The sequence below is a fragment of the Scyliorhinus torazame genome, chromosome 19, assembly GCF_047496885.1.
Source record: "Scyliorhinus torazame isolate Kashiwa2021f chromosome 19, sScyTor2.1, whole genome shotgun sequence".
Classification (NCBI taxonomy): Eukaryota; Metazoa; Chordata; class Chondrichthyes; order Carcharhiniformes; family Scyliorhinidae; genus Scyliorhinus; species Scyliorhinus torazame.
In genome coordinates, this window is record NC_092725.1 from 83,378,454 (window position 1) to 83,391,112 (window position 12,659).

General features: G+C 49.2%; 1 long non-coding RNA gene across 1 annotated transcript in view; it reads right to left on the bottom strand.

The window, feature by feature from the left end:
• LOC140396260 (uncharacterized) overlaps positions 1-12,659 on the bottom strand; it is a 70,065-nt gene that overhangs the window by 2,738 nt on the left and 54,668 nt on the right. Inside the window, exon 2 of the long non-coding RNA XR_011936502.1 lies at positions 56-111. This is a non-coding gene — a long non-coding RNA (uncharacterized lncRNA). The remainder of the gene's footprint in view (positions 1-55; positions 112-12,659) is intronic.

The following is a 12,659-nucleotide window of genomic DNA, read 5'->3' on the forward strand; positions in this document are numbered from 1 at the left end:
GGAGCAGTCATTCAGCCCCTCAAGCCATACCCCATTCAGTAAGATAATTGCTGACCTGTTTGTAACTCCGATTGGCCTGTCTCTCCACCTGTCAGCTTCCATGGCTCTTCCCTGTGTGAGAAGTTGGAAACAGAACCAAAGTTACACCAACTGATCTGGGCATTGTCATCTAGCAGTGAGAATTTGTGGAGGAGGATTGTCCAAAGTAAGGCCAAATTCACCCCTTTCCATTCTGCTGTTTATTCATTTGAACCCAAGTGATTAGCATATGCTTATATGTTAATCACTGAGTATCTATGTATATGTTTGCATTTGGGTGGTTCTCTACGAGACTATTATGGGCGGGATTGTCTGGTCGCGTTGCACTCAAGCGAGAACACAATGCGGCCGGATCTGATTAATGTTTTTTCGGTGTAAATTATATGATTGTATTATTTTTCGAACAGCTATGCCAATGTTAAATTGCCACGAAGGCATAGATATTTCACAGATTCTAGATCATCTTTCAAAATAAACCTTGGAGAAAAATTCATTATTGGAAACAGCCGAATTTTTCCCGAACCTACCAATAGATCATTCGGATCACAACCCTCCTCATATATACAGAGAAAACTAATTGAAGGATTTTTATTAAATTTGCAGAGGCATTGGATTTGGAACTCTGTCCAAAATGGGTGGGACCAAATGATGCTCGCGGAAGTAGGTTGCAAATCTACTTACGGCCTAACCACCCTATATCCACCGGCCTCCCACGTTTCTCCAGCCTCCCAGAGATGTTGCAGCCAGATGCCAATCAGTGCTGGTCCACAAGAACATGGACCAGGCAGAATGGCACCCGGGTGGGGTGGGGGTGGGGGGGGGGGGGGGTCGCTCTGGCTATCGGAGACCCATGAGCGGGCAGGGTCAGTACGGGGTGGTCCCCTGCCCCACCCCCAGAACATGGGGCACCTTGGCACTGCCACCCTGGCATTGTCAAGGTGCACAGGTAGCACTGCCAAGCTGGCTGTAGCACTGCCTGGGTGTCAGTGCAAGGGTGCCTGGGTGCCAGGATGACACGTCCAAGGGTCAGGGCCCGATGGGGGCATGCCCATGAAACGAGGGTGGGTTTGAACGGTGGGGGGGGGTGGTGCAGGGCAGGTAAGTAGGGGCCTCTGGGGGGTTGGGGTCCTGGAATGGAGGGGGTGCTGTAAGGGGGCCTGAAGAGGGGGGGACCCCATGGTGGGGTGTTCTCACTTGAGGGGGCTGAGGTAGTGCCCATGTGTATGGTGACATTGTCCATGGGTGAGTAGAAGGGGCGGGGGGGGGGTGCTGAATTAGATATTGGAGCACGCTTTCAAAATGGCAGCTGTTCAGCCCATTGAGTCTGCACTGGCCCTTGGAAAGAGCATCTTACTTAAGCCCATGCCTGCACCCAATCCCCGTGATCCAGTAGCCCCACCTAAAAGGGGACACAAAAGGGGCAATTTAGCATGGCCAATCGACCTAACCTGCACATTTTTGGACCGGGGGAAATCGGAGCACCCGGACGAAACTGATACAGACACGGAAAGTGCAAACTCTATGGTCACCAAGGCCAGAAATAAACCCAGGACACTGGAGGTGTGAGGCAGCAGTGCTAACCACTGTGCCACCATGCCACCCATAATCTTGTACTTGGTGTTATGTTGCAAGTCTTTTAAGTCTTCTATGCCTAGCATATCTGCATGTGATTGTGAATAAGTGACTGAATGGGTATGGGATGTATCCATGTGTATGAGTTCAAAAATAAAATCAGATGAATTAGTTGCATATTGTTAAACTTTTTCATATATTTTAGTTTACAAATTTGCATTAATAGGGCCGTCAGCCCAGCTACACACTGGCAATTCACTTATCTAAATATTGTTAAGATATGGGAGGGATATTTTAATTTGTGTGATTTGTTAAAAATCTTCATTGGCCTAGAAGTTGGTGTTTTCAATCAACCTACACTGCGGGCTTTACATTTATCCTGACCTGTCAATGTATCATTCAGCAGTAACTTCAAAGATTATAACTAAACTTCCATCCTGCGGGCTATCCGGAGGACTTCTGGTTCCCTTGGTAATTTACTACTCATTATACTTTAACATCGTTAGGAGAAAATAAAATGCTTGAGAACACTTGATACATTTAACTGGAGCACATCCATTCCACAGAAATAGGGGTGAGGGATTTAGTAGTTCCGGCAGGAGCAAGGGTTGGGGGTTCTAGGAATGAGGGGGAACCTAAAAATGAAGAAGAGCATGGGGCCCCACTAATTGTAAATCCACCGCTGCATCCACTACCACTACAGGCATCTCTTTCAACACTGGGATGAAGATCAAGTCCAGGAGATTTATCAACTTCCAGGCCCATTAATTTCTCCAGTTCTACTTTTCTGCTAATACTAATTTCTTTTAGTTCCCATTCTCGCTAGCCCCTTAGTTTCTTAGTATTCACAGAATCACAGAAAGATTCAGTGCAGAAAAGGTCCTTCGGCCCATCGAGTCTGCACCACCGCATGAAAGTCGCCTGATCAGCCAATCATAATCCCATTTGCCAGCACTTGGCACATAGCCTTGAATGTTAAGACGTGCCAAGTGCTCATCCAGGCAATCCGCCTCTACCACCCTTCCAAACAGTGCGTTCCAGGCCGTTACCACCCTCTGGATAAAAACGTTTTCCCTCAAATCCCCCCTGAACCTCCCGCCTCTCACCTTGAACTTGTGTCCCCTCGTAACTGACTCTTCAACTAACGATAACAGCTGTTCCCTAATCCTCCCTGTCCATGTCCCAAATAATGTTGTAAGCTTTGATCAGGTTGCCCCTCAGCCTTGTCTGCACCAATGAAAACAATCCAAGCCTATCCAACCTCACTTATTAACTTAAATGTTCCATCTCAGGCAACACCCTGGTGAAACACCTCTGCACCCGCTCCAGTGCAATCACATCCTTCCTCCAATGTGGCGACCAGAACTGCACACAGTACTCCAGCTGTGGGCTCACCAATATTCTATATAACTCCAACATGAATTCCTTGCTTTTGTAATCTGTGCGACACTTGATAAAGGGAAGTGGACCATATGCCTTTTTCACCACCGTATAAACCTGCCCTTCTGCCTTCAGAGATCTATTTACAAACACAGTAAGGTCTCTTTGTTCCTCAGGACTTCCCAGTGTGGTGCCATTCATTGATATTCCTTGGAGGGTTTTTGTATCTTGCTCCATGGAGGCAAATACAAAGGGCGGGATTCTCCAAAAATGGGGCTATGTCCCCACGCCGGCAGGAAAACGGGCGCCAACCACTCGGGTGTCAACCGCCCCCGAAAGTGAGGAATTCTCCAATTATTCAGGGGCTAGGCTGACACCAGAGTGGTTGGCGCCGCTCCAGTCAGTGCCGGCGCGGAACGGCCAGTGTGATCTCGCGCATGCGCGGACCGGCCGGCATATTTCCGCGCATGCGCGGGGGTTCCCTTCTCCGCGCCGGCACCCGGGCAATATGGCGGAGCCCTATAGGAGCCCGGTGTGGAGGAAAGAAGGCCCCCCCACGGAAACAGCCCACCCGCCCGCAGATCGGTAGGCCCCGATCTCAGGCCAGCCACAGAGGGGACCCCCCCCTGGGGTCGGATACCCCCTGCACCCCTCCCCACCCCCCCAGGACCGCCCCCGCACATTTACCTGCCAGGTCCTGCCGTGCGTTAGGTAGGAATCCACGCCAGCAGGACTCAGCAAAACTTTACGGCCGCTCGGCCCATCGGGGCCCGAAGAATCGCCGGGGGGGGGGGCGCTGTCAACGGCCCCCGACCGGTGTGGCGGGAATCCCGCCAGTCCCTGGTTTACTTTAATATTCTATTTTCTCTTCATCAGTTTCTAGGTCCTCCATTACCAAATTCTATAATTTGCTCAATCCTCAGCCTCACTAGCCTTGATTCTCCGCCCTGGATCTGAAGTCCTCCCGCCAGCGGAAAATTGCTCCGCTCGTGCCTGGAGTGAGGCCCACTATGCGATTCTCTCCCCTTTACCATGCTAATTTATTCTGTTGGAATCAGGCGGCCCGATACCAAGGTCCGGGGCAGGGTCTGCTCCCCCACACAATGTAAATTCTGCCCTGCTTCCGCCCCCCTACCAACAAGGAGGGGCATCCTCCCCCCACCACTGGAATAAGGGGTTACTTCCCCCCACAGCATGCATGCATGAGGGGGACCCAACCTCCCCCTACCCCAACCAACTCCATCAGACACCTCCAGAACCACTGACAGAGACCCCCCCCATAAGAGACCTCCCATCAGAGATCCCCCATCAGTCACCCTGCCTGAAAACTGAAGAGCAGTCCAGGCAGTAGTGTGAAAAATCACTTCATTTTCGCTTACCCTTCCCAATACCTGCTGCCTTAGACAAAAGTGTTTAAAGCAGCAACTGTTGCAAATGTCAAAGGTTTCAAGTCTTTGAAGTGCAAAACACCTGTTCAATTTTTCAGAGCAACACATTTCAAAGCTAGTGATTGACAGTTTTATTAATTTACGGGATGTGGTCGTCGATGGGTCGGCCAGCATTTATTGTCCATCTCACGTTGCCCTTCAGAAGGTGGTGAGCTGCCTTCTTGAACCGCTGCAGTTCCTGAGATGTAGATACACCCACAGTGCTATTAGGGAGAGTTCCAAGATTTTGCCCCAGCGACAGTGAAGGAATGGCGATATATTTCAAAATTGGGGTGTTGAGTGACTTGGAGGGGAACCTCCAGGTGGTGGGGTTCCCAGGTATCTGATGTTCTTGTCCTTCTAGATGGTAGTGGTCATGGGTTTGGAACGTGCTGTCTAAGGAACCTTGGTGAGTTACTGCAAGTGGGGAATATTCAATTTCACTCTTGACCTGTGCCTTGTAGATGGTGGACAGGTTTAGGGGGGGGTCAGGAAATTAGTTACCCGTCGTAGGATTCCTCGCCTTTGGCCTGCTCTGGTAGCCACAGTATTAATATAGCTAGTTCAGTTCAGCTTCTGATCAATGGTAACCCCTAAGATGTTGATTGTGGGGAATTCAGCAATGATAATGTCATTGAACAAAGAACAAAAACAAAGAAAATTACAGCACAGGAACAGGCCCTTCGGCCCTCCCAGCCTTCGCCGATCCAGATCCTTTATCTAAACCTGTCACCTATTTTCCAAGGAGCTACTTCCCTCTGTTCCCCGCCCGTTCATATATCTGTCTAGATGCATCTTAAATGATGCTATTGTGCCCGCCTCTACCACCTCCGCTGGCAAAGCATTCCAGGCACCCACCACCCTCTGCGGTAAAAAACTTTCCATGCACTTCTCCCTTCAACCTTCCCCCTCTCACCTTGAAATCGTGACCCCTTGTAATTGACACCCACACTCTTGGAAAAAGCTTGTTGCTATCCACCCTGTCCATACCTCTCAATTTTGTAAACCTCAATCAGGTCCCCCCTCAACCTCCGTCTTTCCAACAAAAACAATCCTAATCTACTCAACCTTTCTTCATAGCTAGCACCCTCCATACCAGGCAACATCCTGGTGAACATCCTCTGCACCCTCTCTAAAGCATCCACATCCTTCTGGTAATGTGGCGACCAGAACTGCACGCAGTATTCCAAATGTGGCCTAACCAAAGTCCTATACAACTGTAACATGACCTGCCGACTCTTGTACTCAATACCCCGTCTGATGAAGGCAAGCATGCTGAATGCCTTCTTGACCACTCTATCGACCTGCGTTGCCACCTTCAGGGTACAATGGACCTGAACTCCCAGATCTCTCTGTGCATCAATTTTCCCTAGGACTCTTCCATTGACCGTATAGTCTGCTCTTGAATTAGATCTTCCAAAATGCATCACCTCGCATTTGCCTGGATTGAACTCCATCTGCCATTTCTCTGCACAACTCTCCAATCTATTTATATTTTGCTGTATTCTCTGACAGTCCCCCTCGCTATCTGCAACTCCACCAATCTTAGTATCATCTGCAAACTTGCTAATCAGACCACCTATACCTTCGTCCAGATCATTTATGTATATCACAAACAACAGTGGTCCGAGCACGGATCACTGTGAAACACCACTAGTCACCTTTCTCCATTTTGAGACACTCCCTTCCACCACTACCCTCTGTCTCCTGTTGCCCAGCCAGTTCTTTATCCATCTAGCTAGTACACCCTGAACCCCATACAACTTCACTTTTTCCATCAACCTGCCATGGGAAACTTTATCAAACGCCTTACTGAAGTCCATGTATATGACATCTACAGCCCTTCCCTCATCAATTAACGTTGTCACTTCCTCAAAGAATTTTATTAGGTTTGTAAGACATGACCTTCCCTGCACAAATCCATGCTGCCTATCACTGATGTCTATTTTCTTCCAAATGTGAACAGATCCTATCCCTCAGTATCTTCTCCAACAGTTTGCCTACCACTGACGTCAAGCTCACAGGTCTATAATTCCCTGGATTATTCCTGCCACCCTTCTTAAACAAAGGGACAACATTAGCAATTCTCCAGTCCTCCGGGACCTCACCCGTGCTCAAGAATGCTGCAAAGATATCTGTTAAGGCCCCAGCTATTTCTTCCCTCGCTTCCCTCAGAAACCTGGGATATATCCCATCTGGACCTGAGGACTTGTCCACCTTAATGCCTTTTAGAATACCCAAAACTTCCCCCTTCCTTATGCCGACTTGACCTAGAGTATTTAAACATCCATCCTTAGCCTCAACATCCGTCATGTCTCTGTCCTTGGTGAATACTGATGCAAAGTACTCATTAAGAATCTCACCCATTTCCTCTGACTCCACGCATAAATTCCCTCTTTTGTCTTTGAGTGGGCCAATCCTTTCTCTAGTTACCCTCTTGCTCCTTATATACGAATAAAAGGCTTTGGGATTTTCCTTAACCCTGTTAGCCAAAGATATTTCATGACCCCTTTTAGCCCTCTGTATTGCGCGTTTGAGATTTGTCCTACTTTCCCGATATTCCTCCAAAGCTTCATCAGATTTAAGTCGCCTAGAGCTTATGTATGCTTCCTTTTTCATCTTAGCTGGTCTCACAATTCCACCCGTCATCCATGGTTCCCTAATCTTGCCATTTCTATCCCTCATTTTCACAGGGACATGTCTGTCCTGCACTCTAATCAACCTTTCCTTAAAAGACTCCCACATTTCAAGAACAAAGAACAAAGAAATGTACAGCACAGGAACAGGCCCTTCGGCCCTCCAAGCCCGTGCCGCCCATGCTGCCCGACTAAACTACAATCTTCTACACTTCCTGGGTCCGTATCCCTCTATTCCCATCAAATGTGGATTTACCCTTAAAGAGCTGCTCCCAATCCACATTCCCTAGCTCCTGCCGAATTTTGTTATACTTGGCCTTTCCCCAATTTAGCACTCTTTCTTTAGGACCACTCTCGTCTTTGTCCATGAGTATTCTAAAACTTACGGAATTGTGATCGCTATTCCCAAAGTAATCACCGACTGAAACTTCAACCACCTGGCCGGGATCATTCCCCAATACAAGGTCCAGTATGGCCCCTTCCCGAGTTGGACTATTTACATACTTCTCTAAAAAACTCTCCTGGATGCTCCTTACAAATTCTGCTCCATCTACGCCTCCAACACTACATGAGTCCCATTCAATGCTGGGGAAGTTAAAATCTCCCATCACGACCACCCTATTGCTCCTACATTTTTCTATAATCTGTCTACATATTTGTACCTCTACTTCACACTCGCTTTTGGGAGGCCTGTAGTAAAGTCCCAACAATGTTACTGCACCCTTCCTATTTCTTAGCTCTACCCATATTGCCTCAGTGCTCGAATCCTCCATCGTGCCCTCCTTAATCATAGCTGTGATATCATCTCTGACCAGTAATGCAACTCCTCCACCCCTTTTACCTCCCTCTCTATCCCTCCTGAAGCATCTATACCCTGGGATATTTAGTTGCCAGTCTTGCCCTTCCCTCAACCAAGTCTCCGTAATACCAATAACATCATATTCCCAGGTACTAATCCAAGCCCTAAGTTCATCTGCCTTACCTGCTACACTTCTCGCATTGAAACAAATGCACCTCAGACCACCTGTCCCTTTGCGTTCATCATCTCTTCCCTGTCTACTCTTGCCCTTAGTCACATTGAGTTTATTATCTAGTACCTTACTGGCTTTAGTTGCTGCCTCTTTACTGACCTCTAACTTCCTAACCTGGTTCCCATCCCCCTGCCACATTAGTTTAAAACCTCCCTAACAGTGTTAGCAAAAGCACCCCTAGGACATTGGTTCCAGTCCTGTCCAGGTGCAGACTATCCGATTTCTAATGGTCCCACCACCCCCAGAACTGGTTCCAATGTCCCAAAAATCTGAATCCCTCCCTCCTGCACCATCTCTCAAGCCACGTATTCATTCTGACTATTCTTGAATTTCTACTCTGACTGTCTCGTGGCACTGGTAGCAATCCTGAGATTACTCCCTTTGAGGTCCTACTTTTTAAACTTATCTCCTAACTCCCTAAATTCTGATTGTAGGACCTCATCCTGTTTTTCACCTATATCGTTGGTGCCTATATGCACCACGACAACGGGCTGTTCACCCTCCCCCTTCAGTATATCCTGCAGCCGATCTGAGACATCCCTGACCCGTGCACCCGGGAGGCAACATACCATTCGGGAGTCTCGTTTTCGACCACAGAAACGCCTGTCTACTCCCCTTACGATTGAATCCCCTATGGCTATAGCCCTGCCAGTCTTTTTCCCGCCCTGCTGTGCAGCAGAGCCAGCCATGGTGCCATGAGGCTGGCTACTACTGCCTTCCACTGGTGAGTCATCTCCCCCAACAGTATCCAAAACGGTATACCTGTTTTGGAGGGAGATGACCGCAGGGGACACCTGCACTGCCTTCCTGCTCTTTCTCTGCCTTTTGGTCACCCACCCTGTCTCCCTCACCAACCCTAATCTGCGGTGTGACCAACTCACTGAACGTGCTATCCACGACCTCCTCAACATCGCGGATGCTCCAAAGTGAGTCCATCCGCAGCTCCAAAGCCATCATGCGGTCTAACAGGAGCTGTAGCTGGACACACTTCCCGCACATGAAGCAGTCAGGGGCATCGGTCGCGTCCCTGAACTCCCACATTGAGCACGAGGAGCACAACACGGGTCTGGGATCTCCTGCCATTTTTACACTTTACCTTAACTGATTACAAATATGATATCAAATAATGAATAAGTGAAAGGAATAAGGATTTTACTTACCAATCACAATACTTACCAACCCAGGAAGAGTTAAATTTCTCCCAGCTATTTACCTTCCCAACAGACCCCTGGCCACTGCTCCCGCCGAAAATCTGAAGGCCGCTTCTCCTGCAAGGTAAGTTTTTAAAGGGTAAACTTACCTTCCCGACAGACCCCTGGCCACTGCTCCCGCCGAAAATCTGAAGCTATAACTTGCGGATAAAAGAAAAAGAAAAGAGAGAGCTTACCTGATATTCACTCACCCCCTTAGGTTAGAGGAGGTGGAAGGGTGGGAGACACTACAAGTGTAGTGTCTCGGGTTTAGCAACGGCCCAACTTAAATAGAGGTACAAATCAAACACTTAAGCACCTACCTGATTCCCAAGCTGCACTCGCTGCGCTCCGGCTCCCTCTCTCTCTCCCGCTCCCGGAAATGAAGGCCGCTGGAACCTGGGGGCAAGTTTAAACACCTACCTGAATCCCAAGCTGCACTCGCTGCGCTCCGCTCCCTCTCTGAAAAATGAAGGCCGCTGGATCCTGGGGGCAAGTTTAAACACCTACCTGAATCCCAAGCTGCACTCGCTGCGCTCTGGCTACCTCTCTCTCTCCCGCTCCCAGAAATGAAAATGAAATGAATGATAAAGGGTGATGGTAAGATCCTCTATTCTAGGAGATGGTCATTGCCTGGTACTCGTGTGGCATGAATGCAACTTGCCACTTGTCAGCCCAAGCCTGAATATTGTCCAGGTCTTTTTGAATTTGGTCAGGGACTGCTTCACTGCCTGAGGAGTCACGAATGGTGCTGAACAAGCCCCTCCCCTGACAGCAGGTCCCCCTCCCCACCCCCCACAAAACAACAATCCTACCCCCATCAACACTTTAACCACCTGCTCACTCTCTACTGCGCTTCCGTGAACTAGCCCGCCGCCTGAACGCAGCCCCCGCCCATGGCGCCTAATATCCATTGCCCCCACTGATTCCCCATCCCCCGCTGGAAACACTAACTTGGTCCAAACAACAACATCAACATTCAAAGACCGAAAGAGAAAAAAACATCCCCCACAGAAGAACAAAGGGCATCGGCCCCAGAAAGAGAAGGGGAAAAAACGGATTAGAGCCCAATGCTCTCACCCACGATGCCCCCCCCCCCATCCCGCAAGAAACCCCCCAAGAACCCACCCCCGGGTAGAAAACAGACCGCCCCAAGAAGAAAGAACCAAAAAGAGAGGGCTAAACCCCCCAAAAAATAAAACCCAACCTCCCCGGACAGGGAGAACCAACCTCCCCAAACACCTCCTCCAAAGTTCAATGTCCTCCTTCTCCTGCCAGTCCATTGTCTCTCACAAACTCCATCACTTCCTCTGGCGTCCCAAAATAGTATTTCCAACCATTATAGGTCACCCAGAGGCAGGCATCCCGAACTTCACCCCCTTCTTAAAGAGGGCAGCCTTCATTCTGTTTAAGCCCGCTCTCTTGGAATGCTCTGCACCCAGGCCAGGTATACTCAAAGCTCACTGCCCTCCCAGGTACATCCCCTCCTCTGCCTGGCCCACCTCAGGATCCATTCCTTATCCAGAAACCGGTGCAACCGCACCACTATCGCCCTCGGTGGTCTCGTTACCCTGTGGCTTCCTCATCAGTGCCCTGTCCACCTCCAGGGGCCCTTCAAAGACCGCCTCTGCCAGCAACATCTCCATCTTGGTCACATACGAGCCAGCACCACTCCATCAATGCCCTCTGGCAATGCCACAATCCTCAGGTTCTGCCTTCAGGAGCCATTCTCCAGATCCTCCACCTTCCCCTGAAGCTGATTCTGGATATCAGCATCACCCCCATCTCGGCTGCCAATGAAGTAAGCTTGACTCGAGGGAGACCAGGGTAATGCTCAAGGGAGGCCGGGGTAGTCCCAGAGGAAGGCCAGGGTATCATTCGAGGGAGTCTGAGGTAACACTCAAAGGAGACCAGGGAAACACTCGAGGGTGTAAAATTCAACGGAAGCCCTGGTAACACTGGAGGGTGGCTGGAGTAAAACTCGAGGGAGGCCAAGGTAACACAAGGGAGATTGGGGTAACACTTGGGGAAAGCCGGGTAACACACGAGGAAGACCAGGGTAACAATCGACGAAGGCCAGAGTAACCCTCGAGGGAGTCAGGGATAACACTCGAGGGAGGCTGAAGGGTTGACTGCAGGGTATCGGGGCTAGACTCCTGGGGTACAGGGGGAGAATTACAGGGTACTGGTGGCCTAGTCAGGGGAGATTGGCATAAGATTCCAGGGTACGGTGGACCTAGCCAGGGGAGACTGGAGAGTTGACTCTAGGTTACTGGGAGAAAGATTCCAGGTTATCAGGGAAGGCTCCAGGTTACCAGGGTTGACTACAGAGTACCAGGGTGTTGACTTGGGGCTACTGGCATATGACTGTCATGTTCCTGAGCATGCCTACCGTTGCAGGGCTACGGGCTTTTTCGAAGGGCATCACAGAGGGAAAGGAAGCCTGGGAGAAGGGCTTCCTAAAAGGGGATCACAGAGGGAAGAAAAGCCTGGGGCAGTATGGTGAGGCAGATGGGGAGTCATCATGGACAATTCACTCAAAGCTGGGGGAGGGGCATCTGAAGGCAGGATGTTGACAAGGGCAAGGCTAATGGGGAAACAAATCAGTGATCAGTACGCTATTGCAGCTGTGACCGTTCAGCTGAACTCAATTGACATGCCTGGAGTGAAACTACTCATGCAATTCTGACCACTCAAGTGCTACTTATGTGTGTGAATGCCACTGATTGCTGCTCAGCATTTAATACTTGGCACAGTGACTTCCAAAATTTCTGACTGCCATGGTGAACATATACTTTGGTTCTGACTTCACAAAAGAGAACCCAAATCAGACACCAGAAATGTTGGAGAATGAAATGTTTAGTGAGAGGGAAGGACTCAGGGAGATCAACATTAGTAGAGAAATGGTGCTGGGAAAATTGATGGGATTGAAGACAGATAAATCCCCAGGGCCTGGGAATATGCATCCCAGTGCTTAAGGAGGTGGCTCTGGAAATGGTGGATGCGTTGGTTGTCATCTTCCAGGATTCTATAGACTCTGGAACTGTCCCTGCAGATTGGAGGGTAGCTCACATCACTCCAATATTCAAAAAGGGAGGGAGAGAGAAAGCAGGGAATTATAGACCAGTAAGCCTAACATCAGTAATGGAGAAAATGCTTGAATCCATTATCAAGGACTTTATAGCGGAACATTTAGAAAGCAGTGGAAGGATCAGTCAGAATCAGCATAGATTTATGAAGGGAAAAATCATGCTTGACAAATCAGTTGGAATTCTTTGAAGATGTAACCAGTACAGTTAACAAGGGGGAGCTAATCGATGTGGTATATTTGGACTTTCAGAAGGCGTTTGGCAAAGTCCCACATAAGAGGTTATTGTGCAAAAT